The following is a 13,577-nucleotide window of genomic DNA, read 5'->3' as shown; positions in this document are numbered from 1 at the left end:
CAGTTTCAGAATTGTGTCCTGGTTCGCCCTTCTCTGAGTCTTGCCTGACTTGTGGAGTATGTTATATAAGTGAGAGTAATTGAGGGTTGGAGCAGACTTCTTTCACTTGTAGTTCCCATTTGGGCTGTGGGGCTTCTCACTGGCTGCCCTGCCCCAACAGACATGCAGTTACATCAAAGTACATTTGGTGGAACAGCATGAGTTGAACAGAAAAAGGGAGAGTGAGGTTGCCTTTCTCAGTCATCTTGGTTTCCACAAGGTATAGACATAGCACCAAGGAGGTGATTTTGTAAAAGTGGTCTCCATATCTGGGCCTAATATATAAGGTAATAGTGTAACAGTCTTAGAGAACAACCTGGCTGAGCCAAATAGAAGACATCAATTAACATCAGGAAGATTTAGCAAAAAGTTGTTACTAGTCTGTGTCTAAGTCAAAAGATATGAGGTTCCCAGTAACATATAATATTCAGGTGAAAGGGCAGCAACACCCAAATGGACATGAGACATCACCCTAAAAGGAGACACTATGCTTGAGGACGTTGTCCTTTACCAACTGCCCTAAGTGTATGTAGGTCACCTGTATGTCTTTACCATTCACTGCCCTGTAACTCCCACTTGAAACATATCAGAGAGAAATAAATAACAGGAAGGAAAGGATAGAGGAGAGACTAAGCATTTTTAAATCATACTGAGTAATACCTAAAGGGAATATTAAAATTATTAAACTTAATGACAAATTAGATTGAACATTAAAAATGTTTCCTTAGCCCCGGCTGGTATGCCTCAGTGGAATGAGCTCCAGCCTGTGGATTGAAAGCTCACTGGTCTGGGTCTCAGTCAGGGCACATCTCTGGGTTTTGGCACCTGCCCTGGTTGGGGGCATGTGAGGGGCAACCAATCGGTGATGTTTCTCTCTCACATCAACATTTCTCTCCCTCCCCTTCCCCATCTCTAAAAATAAATAAATAAAATCTTCAAAAAATATTTTCCTGATAAATAGCACTTGGGGGACTAAAAATGACTGATTCGGCTATATATAAAATAAGTAAGTGTGGCTGGCTGCTCTGAGAAAACTCTCAATGATCCTCACCCCCTACAATTCATGACCTTGGGTAAGGCCCTTTCTTTACACATGGACAGGACCTAATACCTTACCTCTAATAAAGAGAACATGGTTAAAGCGATGGGGTGTCTCTTCCAAATTAGGCTACAAAAGACTTTGACTTTTATCACTCTCTCTTGCTGGCACTGTCTCTGGCCCTTTGGCTGCTGAAGAAAGCTGCTATATTGTGGACTGTTTGCGGGAGGTTCAACTGACAGGTACAAAAAGGAGGCCTCTGGCCCGCAGATTGTGAGGCACTGAAGCTTTAATCACAGTGTAGGAAAAATGGAATCCTGCCAAGAACCATCTTAGTGAGTTAGTAAGTGGTTTCTTCCCAGCTAAGCCCTGAGATACAGGCTTATGTGAGTCCCAGGCCCAGAGGACCTAGGTAGGACCTACACTACACCTGGATTCTTGATTGACAGACACTGTAAGAAAAGAACGTTGTTGTTTTAAACTGTTTAGTTCTTCAGAAAATTGTAATACAGCAATAGAAGACTAATATATTAATTTATGCTTCTTTTTTTCTCACCTGAGTTGTACAAACTGAGTTATTTAATCCCATAGACTATATATGAATACTTTTCAAGAGAAGAGATGAATATTGGCAAATACACATGTTTGGTCAATCATCCCCATTGATAAAGGTGGCAATATTACATGTGTAAGATTTTAGGTCTTGGAAACCTAACATAATGTTTCATCTTTGTCTTGTTTCATTTTCAGTAATACAATTTTGGCCATTGGATTATAATGAGATTAAACAGAGACTAGAGTATTGTATGAATTATTTACATACATATAAAAATGGATGAAAGCATTATATGCAAAAAAGTTAGCAAAGACCTTGCATATAATAAAGTGGTACCAGTACTCACATAACTAAAAGGTATATTTTAACTTGAAAAAATTCTAACTATACAATGTTTCTTAGATGTTATGATTTATTTATACACTTTCTGCATTATAAATGTCCTTCTTCCTTCCCTTCCTTTCAGTTTTTGTTCTTATAAGCTGTAGCATATGGTCATTGTAAATGTAAATATTGACCTTGCTTGAGGATTATATTCTGGTTTAAAGGCCTCAAGAAAAAATAAACCACTTTGATATACCTCAATTTCCCTCTGTAAAATGAAGAAACTAGTACAAAATAGTACTACCTTATACAATGGTAAATCTTATTCCTTGTAAATTACTTAGAAGAATAATTTAAAGAGTAACCAGTATTTGAATCAAAATTTCAGAATTATTGCTTTCACGATATAATAATCTCCATCATTCTAGGAAAAAAGTTAAATTTATGAGGATTTTGAGTTTATAATTTTTCAATTGAATTATAACAAGTTCAGAGAAGTGCCCAGAATATACAGCTCGGTTCAAACAAATATCCATGCTCCTTGGGAAGAAACACCTTTAAGTTCATCCCCAACATTATTCTCCAAAATGACCTCTATCTTGACGTGTAACACTATATGTTTATCAATAGATCTTATCTCATTTTATAAACTAACAGTGAACTTGAATGTTATAAAGGAGTTTTGTTTCCCACAAAGTTTTAAGCTATATGTCTGTGTGTAGCTTGTGTGCACATGTGTGTATTTAAGTGTTTTATTGTGATAAATTTCAAACAAAAAAATGGAGAGAATATTGCAGTGAATTTCCATGTCCCATTACCCAGCTACATAAATAATTTACTCACAGCCAATATCACTTTAATTATATTCCAACTTTATTATTCTACGTAGATTATTTTGGGTCAAATCCAAGACATTATATTTCATCCTTTAAGGATATACTCTTTAGAATGAATCTTTAAAGAATAAGGAACCTTCTTTGAAAGCTCAATGAAATACTCTACCGTATCTAAAACATCAACGATATTTCTAATCATACATCAGAGCTTCCTGTTTGCAGTGTGTTTGCAATGTTGGAATTTTTTTCAAACAAGATATACACACTACATTTGTTTGTGAGCCTTCCTTGGTTATTTTTTCAGTCACTAGATTCTTTCTACATTTTATTTTTCCCCCTGCATTTTATTTGCTGAAGTAACTGCATCATTTATCCTATAGTTTTCCACATTGCCAGTTTATTGATTGCATCCCTGCAGTGAGAACCATGCTTTTGATTATCACGTGTACTGACATTTTCCATTGTAAAGTAAGAACAGGATACCATAACACTTCAGGATTCTGTTCTCCTGTGAATGCATGAGTTTTGTATGCATATGACAATTTGTGAAAGTGCAGGTTATTTGAAAAGACAAAAGTGCAAAACAATAAGCCACTTGTAGTATGGTTCCAATGTGCTTCTTTTTCTGCTGAAAAATAGTTTATTTATAGTACTGTTATGTTTAAAAATGTTTATAGCCTCTTCTGACATCACTCACTTTGATGTTCACTTCAGTTTCTTCTTTAGAAAATGTCAATGTTAAAAATTTAAATAACTGCAGGATGCTCATTAAGATCTCCACTCTTTTTCATCATTTGGGCCAAATGTACAACAGTTTTTAATTGGCTTTTGTTGAATCCTCACGGAATCAAATGAAGACTTTTTAAAACCTTCTTTATCCGCAAATTTGATTTCACATTCATTTCCCCCATTTCTCGGTTCTGAGTAGATACATTACTAATCCTCTTAATTTTAGTTTTCATTTCTATTAAATGGGATTAAAATAATATTTTGCCTCATAGGACTAATATGAATATTAGTTGAGGTAGGTTTGTAAAGTTCTTAAGAAGAATTGAGCACAGAATGAAGTTCTTATGAAGTGTTAACTAGCAGCATGTTTTGTTAACAATAATATAAAGATGCAAGTAATCTAATCTTCTAATTTGTCCAACCCACACTCATGGATTCATTTTCTTGAAGTTTATGGCTTGTCCCACATTGACTGATTCAGAAACGTTTTATCTCACAGTCATTTAAATGAACCATTGCTCCAGATGCTGGGAACAGAGAGATAGATAAGACAGTGATCTTCTATTGAGTGGCTTAAAATCTGTCTCTCATTTTAGGAAGTTTTTACTAATACTAAATTGCCTTTGAAAATAATTTTAAAACTCTCATATTTAAGTTATCCTCTATATATCCATTAACTGGCTATTTGACCTCATGTTTTCCACTACTCCCCAGAGACAATCAAATTGAATTACATATTATAACTAAATGATCTTAAATCTTTCCCATTATTTAAAACATATTTTATTCATTAATTTTTTTAGAGAGAGAGAAACATTGGTTTGTTGTTTCACCTATTTATGCATTCGTTGGTTGAATCTTGTATGTGCCCTGACTGGGGGTTGAACCCACAACGTTGACCCGTGGGGACAACGCTCTAACCAGCTGAGCCACTCTACATGCAGGTATTGCTCCTTCATCACTGCCTTAAGATGCACAACCCATTCTTCAAGTGTTATTTTAACCATTATTGAATTCTATAACTAAATGCAAACTTTGATTTCTCTGACACCCCCCTCCCCTGGCACCACTGCACATTCTTGATGGCACTTACCTTATTCAAATTTCCGACTTAATTATGTCAAAACTAGTAACTGTTTTCTGCCTTTCAAGGCACATTTGTCATCATTATAAACTCCCGAGAGCTGTGACTGTACCTTATATATCTTGTCAACATTTTAGCATCCAGCACAATGCTTGTAGATGACATTGGATAGTGCCTTTTCATCTTAATAAAACAAATATATTCAGTTACCACATCAACATTGTATTAGAAGGTAGGAGTTCTTCTTTTTTTATGAGCCTATAAAGGAAAGAATTGATTTTCTTGCCATATCATTTAGCTATCCTATTCGTGAAGGATGGTAGAGACTACTACTTGGTCACTAATATATACTCTTCTTTTTTCCTTAGTAATCCAATTTCTAGCTGAGTACATGACTGTACAACTAAAAGCTAGATATTTCAGTTTCCTTTTGCTGCTACATGTGCTGATTAAACTCTCATGAGGCCAGTGAGGTGTGAAAAAAAGTGATATATGTAAGACTTGCTGTACCCTTACAGAGAAGGTGGGCATGTTCCCTTTTCACAGCTCTTTTTTTTTTTTTTTTTGCATTTGCTGAAATGTGGCTATGGTTAGACGCCATCTTAAAAAATGCAGTTAGGAACACCACCAAGGGCTGGTGGGAACATGGTAGAGAAAGCTTGAGTGTCTGAGCTCAGGGAGTTAGCAAAACAGCCTGGACTATTTATGCCCTCATTGTTACAAAAGAAACAAACAGCTTTCCTACTTTAAAGGATATTCTGTTTATCTGATTGTTATAGCTACCTAGCATCTACCATGAATAAAACTATTTATTTTAAAACTTATTTAGTTTTTGTATACTGTTTTAAAGAGTAAGTGTAGCTTTAGATAAATGAGCCAGAATCCTAATGCAAAAAGTTCAGGAGGGCATTCTGATGTCTATACATTTAAAAAGAAAATGCTTTTTAAAAAAGTTTTGAAGCAAGCTCTTTGAAGCTCTTTATTAAAGTACCAATGGCATATTTCACAGACATAGAACAAACACTTCAAAAATTTATATGGAACCATAAAAGACCCCAAATAGCAGCTGCAATTTTGAGAAAGAAGAACAAAGTAGGAGGGATCACAGTACCTGACATCAAACTGTATTAAAAGGCCACTGTAATCAAAACAGCCTGGTACTGGCATAAAAGCAGGCACATAGACCAGTGGAATAGAACTGAGAGCCCAGAAATAAACCCAAATCTCTACAGTCAATTAATATTCGACAAAGGGGGCAGTATAATAAAATGGAGTAAAGACAGCCTTTTCAACAAATGGTGTTGGGAGAACTGGACAAAAAAATGAAACTCGAGCACCAACTTACACCATACACCAAAATAAATTCAAGGTGGATAAAAGACTTAAATATAAGCTGTGAAGCCATTAAAACCCTAGAGGAGAACATTGGCAGGAAAATCTCAGATATTCCACGCAGCAAGATTTTTACTGATATGTTCCCTAGAACAAGGGACATAAAAGAAAGAATAAACAAATGGGATCTCATCAAAATTGAAAGCTTCTGCATGGCCAAGGAAAACAGTATCAAGATAAAAAGAGAAGCAACAGCTTGGGAAAACATATTTGCCAATGATACTTCAGACAAAGGTTTAATCTCCAAAATATACAAAGAACTCACTCGACTCCACTCAAAGAAGATGAGCAACCCAATTAAAAAATGGACAAAGCACTTGAACAGACATTTCTCCAAGGAGGACATACAGAGGATCCAGAGACACATGAAAAGATGCTCGATATCACTAGCTATCAGAGAGATGCAAATTAAAACCACAATGAGATACCACTTTACACCAGTCAGAATGGCTATCATAAACAAAGAAGCAAACAACAAGTGCTGGAGAGGTTGTGGGGAAAAGGGGACCCTAGTTCATTGTTGGTGGGATTGCAGACTGGTACAACCACTATGGAAAACAGTATGGAATTTTCTAAGAAAACTAAAAATGAACGTGCCTTTTGATCCAGCAATTCCACTATTAGGAGTATATCCTAAAAACCCTGAAACACCAATCCAAAAGAACCTATGAACCCCGATGTTCATAGCAGCACAATTTACGATAGCAAAGAGTTGGAAGCAACCTAGATGCCCATCGGTCAATGACTGGATCAAAAAACTATGCTACATTTACACAATGGAATTCTATGCTGCAGAAAGGAAGAACGAACTCCTACCCTTTGCAACATCACGAATAGAACTGGAAAGCGTTATGCTGAGTGAAATAAGCCAGGCGGTGAAAGACAAATACTATATGATCTCATCTTTAACAGGAATCTAAACAACAAAACAAACAAGCAAGCAAAATATGACCAATGACACTCAAATACGGAACAGGCTGACAGGGTCGAGAGGGGAGAGGTGAGAGGGGAGAGAATCATAGGGGAAAAGGGGATGGACTCACATGAACAAGTATAAAGGACACATGGACAATAACTAAGGTGGGGGCAGAAATGGGAGGGAGGTGGGGAGCACTTGGGGGGGCAGGGCTGGGAATATAAGACAGAAACCTGTACTTGAACAAGAATTAAATATAAAAAATTTTTTAAAAGTTTTTAAGGTCCTTCCTTCCTTCCTTCCTTCCTTCCTTCCTTCCTTCCTCTTTCTTTCTTTTCTTTCTTCCTTCCTTCCTTTCTTTCTTTCTTCTTTCTTTCTCTCTCTCTCTCTCTCATTCTCTCTCTCTCTCTTTCTTTCTATTGTTTAACTACAGTTGTCTCCATTTTCCCCCAGCAATCTCCCCTGCCTCAGCCATTTTCACCTCCCACCTTCAGTTCTACCCCACCTTTGGCTTTGTCTATTGGTCCTTTATACATGTTCCTTGATGACCCTTCCTCTTCTTTATCCTATTATGCCCCTTCCCCTCCCCATCTGGTTACTGTCAGTCTGTTCTTTATTTCCATGTCTCTGGCTATATTTTGCTTGCTTCCTTATTTTGTTGATTAGGTTTCACTTAAAGGTGAGATCATATGATATTTGACTTTCACCACCTGGCTTATTTCACTTAGCATAATGCTCTCTAGTTCCATCCATTCTGTCATGAAGCATTGGGATTCCTCTTTCTTTCTGCTGAATAAAATTCCATTGTGTAAATGTACCATAGTTTTTTGATCCAGTCATTCACTGATGGGCACTTTGGTTGCTTCCAGCAGTTGGCTATTGTAAATTGTGCTGCTATGAACATTGGGGTGCATAGGTTCTTTCAAATTAATGCTTCAGGGTTCTAAGGCTATAATCCCAGCAGTGGAATCTCTAGATTGAAAGGCAGATCCATTTTTAGTTTTTTGAGGAAATTCCAAACTGTTTTCCACAGTGGCTGCACCAGTCTGCATCCCCACCAACAGTGCACTAGGGTTCCCTTTTCTCCACATCATCGCCAGCACTTGTTTGTTCATTTATTAATCATGGCCATTCTGACTGGTGTGAAGTGGTATCTCATTGTGGTTTTAATTTGCATCTCTCTGATGGCTATTGATTTTTTTTCATGTGTGTATGGGCCCTCCATATGTTCTCCTTGAGAAAGTGTCTGTTCAGGTTCTTTGCTCATTTTCTAATTGGATTGTTTATCTTCTTGGTGTAGAGTCATGTGAATTCTATATATAATTTGAAGAAAGAAATTAAGGAAGACACAAATAAAAGCATATGTGGTGTTCATGAATTAGAAGAATTAATGTCATTAAAATGTACATATTACCCAAAACAATTTATAGATTTAATGCATTCCCTATCTAAATACCAATGACATTTTTCACAGATATAGAACAAACACTTTAAAACTTTATATGGAACCATAAATGACCCCAAAAAGCCTCAGCAATTTTGAGAAAGAACAAAGTAGGAAGGATCACAATACCTAATATCAAACTATATTACAAGGCCACTGTAATCAAAACAGTGTGGCACTGGCATAAGAACAGACACATAGATCAATGGAATAGAATACAGAACTCAGAAATCAATATTTTTATTTAAAATATTTAAATAAACATTTAATATTAATATTTAATAATATCTAATCTTACTAAATATTATAAGATTTGATAGGTATCTATTAACAAAAGTGTGTATGTGTGTTTATCAGAAGAAATGTACTATATACTTCAAGGCAGAAATATTAATAATAGCCAAATTCCATCAGTTTATCGTGGATAAATAATTGTGATATATTCACAGAATTGGGTGAAATATATCAATGGTAATAAATAGTTCTTAACAATTTTGACTAAAATTATTTTGCATAAACCTCCCCCCAAAACTAAGTGATAGCCAGAAAAAGAGGCCAAAAATTTATTTCTGGGTTTTGAATTGTGAGGGTTTTTTTCTTTGGAATCTCAGCTTGTAAAATGTGATTCAGTTTTACTCTCATACGCGTGCTCTAGAAATGTAAAATAAATCAATAGAAGGCAACTAAATAACTGATTCATTTGTGATTTGAAAAAAAGGTTTACTGAAATATAATAAACACCACAAGTATGCATAAGTATACAGGGTGATGAATTTTTTTAAAAATCAGGATCCAGAATAATAATAAAAAACATTATTTGTACCCCAGAAGTCACCCCCTTGTTAACACCCTTCAGTAATGACATGCCCCCATGGACAACCACTATGCTAACTTCTAACATCATAATGGTTTGGTTTTGAGGAAAAATGTAGTCACACAGCATGTGGTTTTAGTCTTTGATGCTCCAGGAGGCCCAGGGCCTTGTTGTTTTAGTGTTTACAGCATCTACAGTGGTGTCCTCTCTTCATTAATATTAGTAATTTGTGTCCTCTCTTTATCTTAGGCCATCAAGAAGCTTATTCATTCTATTGATCATTTAAAAAATAGTCGTTGATTTATCTATTGATTTCTTTTTTTCTATCTTTGATTTTGACTCTAATTCTTATATTTCCTTTTCTTCTACTTATTATGGATTTATTTTACTCCTCTTTTTCTGGTTTCCTAGGGTAGAATTTCTGATGATTGATTTTAGATTTTACTTCTCTCATACATTCCTTTAATGCTATAAATGTCTCTCTAAGCACTGCTTTCACTTTATCTAAAATATTTTGATAAGTTCTATATTTTCATTTTTAGTTCAAAGTATTTTTAAATTCTTGAGAGTTCCTTTTATTTTTATTCCATTATTATTTTTGAGTGTGTTCTTTTATTTCTGTGTTTTTGTATTTTCTGCTTACCTTTCTGTTACTGATTTCTAGTTTAGTTCCATTTTGGTCTGAGAGCAAATATTGTGTTTCTATTCTTTTAAATTTGCTATGCTTCATGGCCCAGAATGTGAGCTATCTTGGTGAATGTGGTGTGTGGGCTTGAGAGAAATATGTACTCTGCTAGTGATGAATGAAGAAGCTTACAAATGCCAATTATATCCAGTTAATGGATGGTGTTGTTGAGTTCAACGATGCCATTACTGATTTTTTATGTGCTAAATGTGTTCATTTTTGAGAGAGGGATATTTAAAGTAACCAACTATGACAGCGGACTAATCTATTTTTTCTTCAGTTTAATCAATTTTTACCTTACATAGTTTAACTTTCTCTTTTCTTCATTTGTTTACTTTTCTCTCCATTCATTTATGTTTAATCTATATGTATGTCTATATTTAAAGTATATAAAGTAGGTTTTCTTATTTCTTAAAGTAAACATTTAATTAGATCTTTTTTATCTATTCTGACAATCTCTGTCTTTTAATTGATATACTAACAGCATTGACATTCAAAGTGACAGTTGATATTGTTGGATTAATATCTACCAATTCATTCCTGTATCTTACTTGTTGCTCTTGTTCTTTGTCCCTGTTTTTGTCTTCCACCCTTTTTTTCACTTTTTGTGATTTTAATTGAGCACTTTGTATTTTGTTTTCTCTTCTTTCTAGCATATTGTTTATACTATGTTTAAAAAAATCTTTTTTAGTCATTTCTCTAGAGTTTACAATGCACATTTATAGCTAATTCACATCCTCACTCAAATAACATTATACCACTGTACAAGTAGTGTGAGTACCTCCCATCCAGTACTAACCAGGCCTGACCCTGCTTAGCTTCCGAGATCAGACGAGATCGGGAGCGTTCAGGGTGGTATGGCCATAGACGTATGAGTATCTCATAATGACAAGTAATCCTAATGTCTCCTTCGTGTGTCTTGTATCCTTTCTGTCCTTCATTCCCCTATGTAACCACATACAGTCACATGTATACATGTATTTTGCTATTATTATTTTGAAAAAACTGTTATGTGTTAGATCAATTAAGAATAACCAAAAGTTTTTAGTTTACTTAATCCTTGCTTTATGCTCTTCCTTTCTTTATGTAGATTTCAGTTTCTGACCTATACTACTTTTCTTCTCTTTAAAGAACTTTATAAAACATTTCTTGTAAAGCAGATGTACTGGCAACAAATCGCCACGAATTGTGTTTGAGAGTCTTACTTCTCCTGTATTTTTGAAGGATAATTTTTCAGAATACAGAATTCTAGGTTGGTGGTTTTTGTCTCAGCACTTGAAATATCTCACCCTACTTTCTTTTGGCTTCCATTGTTTCTGAAGTGAAGTCAGATCTAACTCTTATTTGTGTTCCTCTATATGTAAAATATGTTTTTGCTTCCAATTTTTTAGAATCTTTTCCCTTATCTTTGATTCTATGTAATTTAAAAATGATATAGTGAGATATTGTTTTTTTAATTCATCCTGCTTTATGTTTTCTGAGCTTCTTGGATATGTGATTTACTGTCTGACATTAATTTGAGGAAATCCTCAGTTATTATTGTTTTAAATAATTTTCTTTCTTTCTTTCTTTCTTTCTTTCTTTCTTCCTTTTTGATATTTATATTGTGTATGTAAATTTTTTTTCAGTTGTCTCAGAGTCCTTAGGCAGTCTGCATTGTTTTTACGTTTTTTTTTTTTAAGATTTCATTTATTTATTTTTAGAGAGGTAGGAAGGGAGGAAGAAAGTGAGGGAGAGAAACATCAATGTGTGGTTGCCTGTGTGCGCCCCCTACTGGGGACCTGGTCTGCAACCCAGTCATGTGCCCTGACTGAGAATAGAACCACGCTAGCCTTTGGTTTGCAGTCAGGCACTCAACACACTGAGCCACACAAGCCAGGGCTGTTTTTTCAATGTTTGTTCTCTTTGCATTTCAAGGACTCAGTTGATAAATCCTCTAGTTTAGAGATTCTTTTTCATCAGGTGTGTGCAGTATATTTTTAAAACCTGTCAAAGGGTCCAGAGGGGAGAGAATCACAGGGGAAAAGGGGATGGACTCACATGAACAAGGATAAAGGACACATGGACAATAACTAAGGGTGGGGGGCAGAAATGTGAGGGAGGTGGGGGGATGGGGCAGGGGGCGGGCAGGGTTGGGATATAAGACAGAAAGCTGTACTTGAACAAGAATTAAATAAAAAAATTATTAAAAAATAAAAATAAATAAAAAAACCTGTCAAAAGGATTCTTCCTTTTCATGACAGTTTTTTGATTTCTAACATTTCTTTTTGTTTTTTCTTAGTATTTCAATGTCTTTGATTATATCACCCATATGTTCTTGTATGTTGTCTATATTTGCTATGAAGTCCTTAGGATATTAATCAAATAATTTAATATGAAGTCTTATTTTGGTAATTCAATGCCCATGCCATGTCTGGCTCTGATGCTTGCTCTGTCTCTTTAAAATGTGTTTTTGCCTCTTGGCGTGCTTTGTAATTTTTAAAAGATTTTATTTATTTATCTTTAGAGGGGAAGGGAAGGAGAGAGGGAGAGAAATATTAATGTATGGTTGCCTCTCATGAGTCCCCTGCTGGGAACTGGCTTGCAACCCAGGCATGTGCCCTGACTGGGAATTGAACCACGATCCTTTGGTTTGCAGGCCCCTGTTCAATCCACTGAGCTACACCAGCCAGGGCAATTCTTTTTTATAGCTGGACATAATGTACTGGGTAATAGCAAATGCTGTAATAGGCCTTAAATATTGTGGCAGTGACATGTGGGAGAGTGGAAGCATTCCTATGATTAGATTTCATTCTTGCAGTGAGCTTATGCCTCTGAATGGCAAACTTCACAAGTGTTCTAATTTTTTCTCTCTTTTGAAGTGGGACAGGAAGGCTGGAGTTTGCTGGAGTTGTTCATTCTCCTTCACTAGGTCTCCTTCGCTTTACTTGGCTCCGGTAATATCCTGACAGATTAGGCTCTGGTTAAACAGTTTTCCCTGAGGGCAGGCCTTTAAAAAACAGTGTACTCTGCTGTATTCCAGAGAGATTTCATCCTGCTAGAAGTCCAATGTTGTTCTCCAATTGTTACTATGGGAATTTTGTCAGGCTCCTGAAGGTAAATCTCACTGTACAGTTGGGCTCCCCCTATGACTGGTGGCCCTGGATTTTTTTTTAACTCTCAGAGTTGTTTGCGTTGACCCTCCAGTGATTTGTCAATTAAATTCTGGGTTTCCGGTCCTAGCACTGATTCCCGTGGTGTTTTATTCCTGTGAGTCTCTCTCTGCTCCAGTTCCTATATTCACTTCTCTTTCTTTTCAACGCAGCAGGCAGTGGTTTCCCCTGTGTCCTCCCCTCTCCTATTCATCCAAGAATGCTTGATGATTTTAAGTCTGTTCAGCTTTTTATTTAAAGTTTGGTGGGAGTGGCAATTTCCAAGCTCCTTACTTGCTGAACTGAAAGTCCCCATTGTGTTTTCTATCATGTCCTATAAGAGTCTATCATATCATTTCTGACACAGCAAGATGTTTCCGATTCACTTGGCATTTTTCCTTACCCAGTATTTTAATCATTCATTACCCCTTTGAGCTTGTTATTCTGGGTGGTGAATTGTATTTAGAAATCAAGATCTAGACACTAGTTGTTCTCATTGCTACAGGGTGATCATTGCATCCCGACTTTTACTGAACTGATGATAATGATGGGCATAGATAGATGGATAGATAGATAGAAGATAGGTTA

Source organism: Sturnira hondurensis, unplaced genomic scaffold, assembly GCF_014824575.4.
Source record: "Sturnira hondurensis isolate 20B ecotype Veracruz unplaced genomic scaffold, ASM1482457v3 Scaffold0021214, whole genome shotgun sequence".
NCBI lineage: Eukaryota > Metazoa > Chordata > Mammalia > Chiroptera > Phyllostomidae > Sturnira > Sturnira hondurensis.
The sequence above is the reverse complement of the archived record's forward strand: the minus strand, read 5'-3'. Positions refer to the sequence as shown.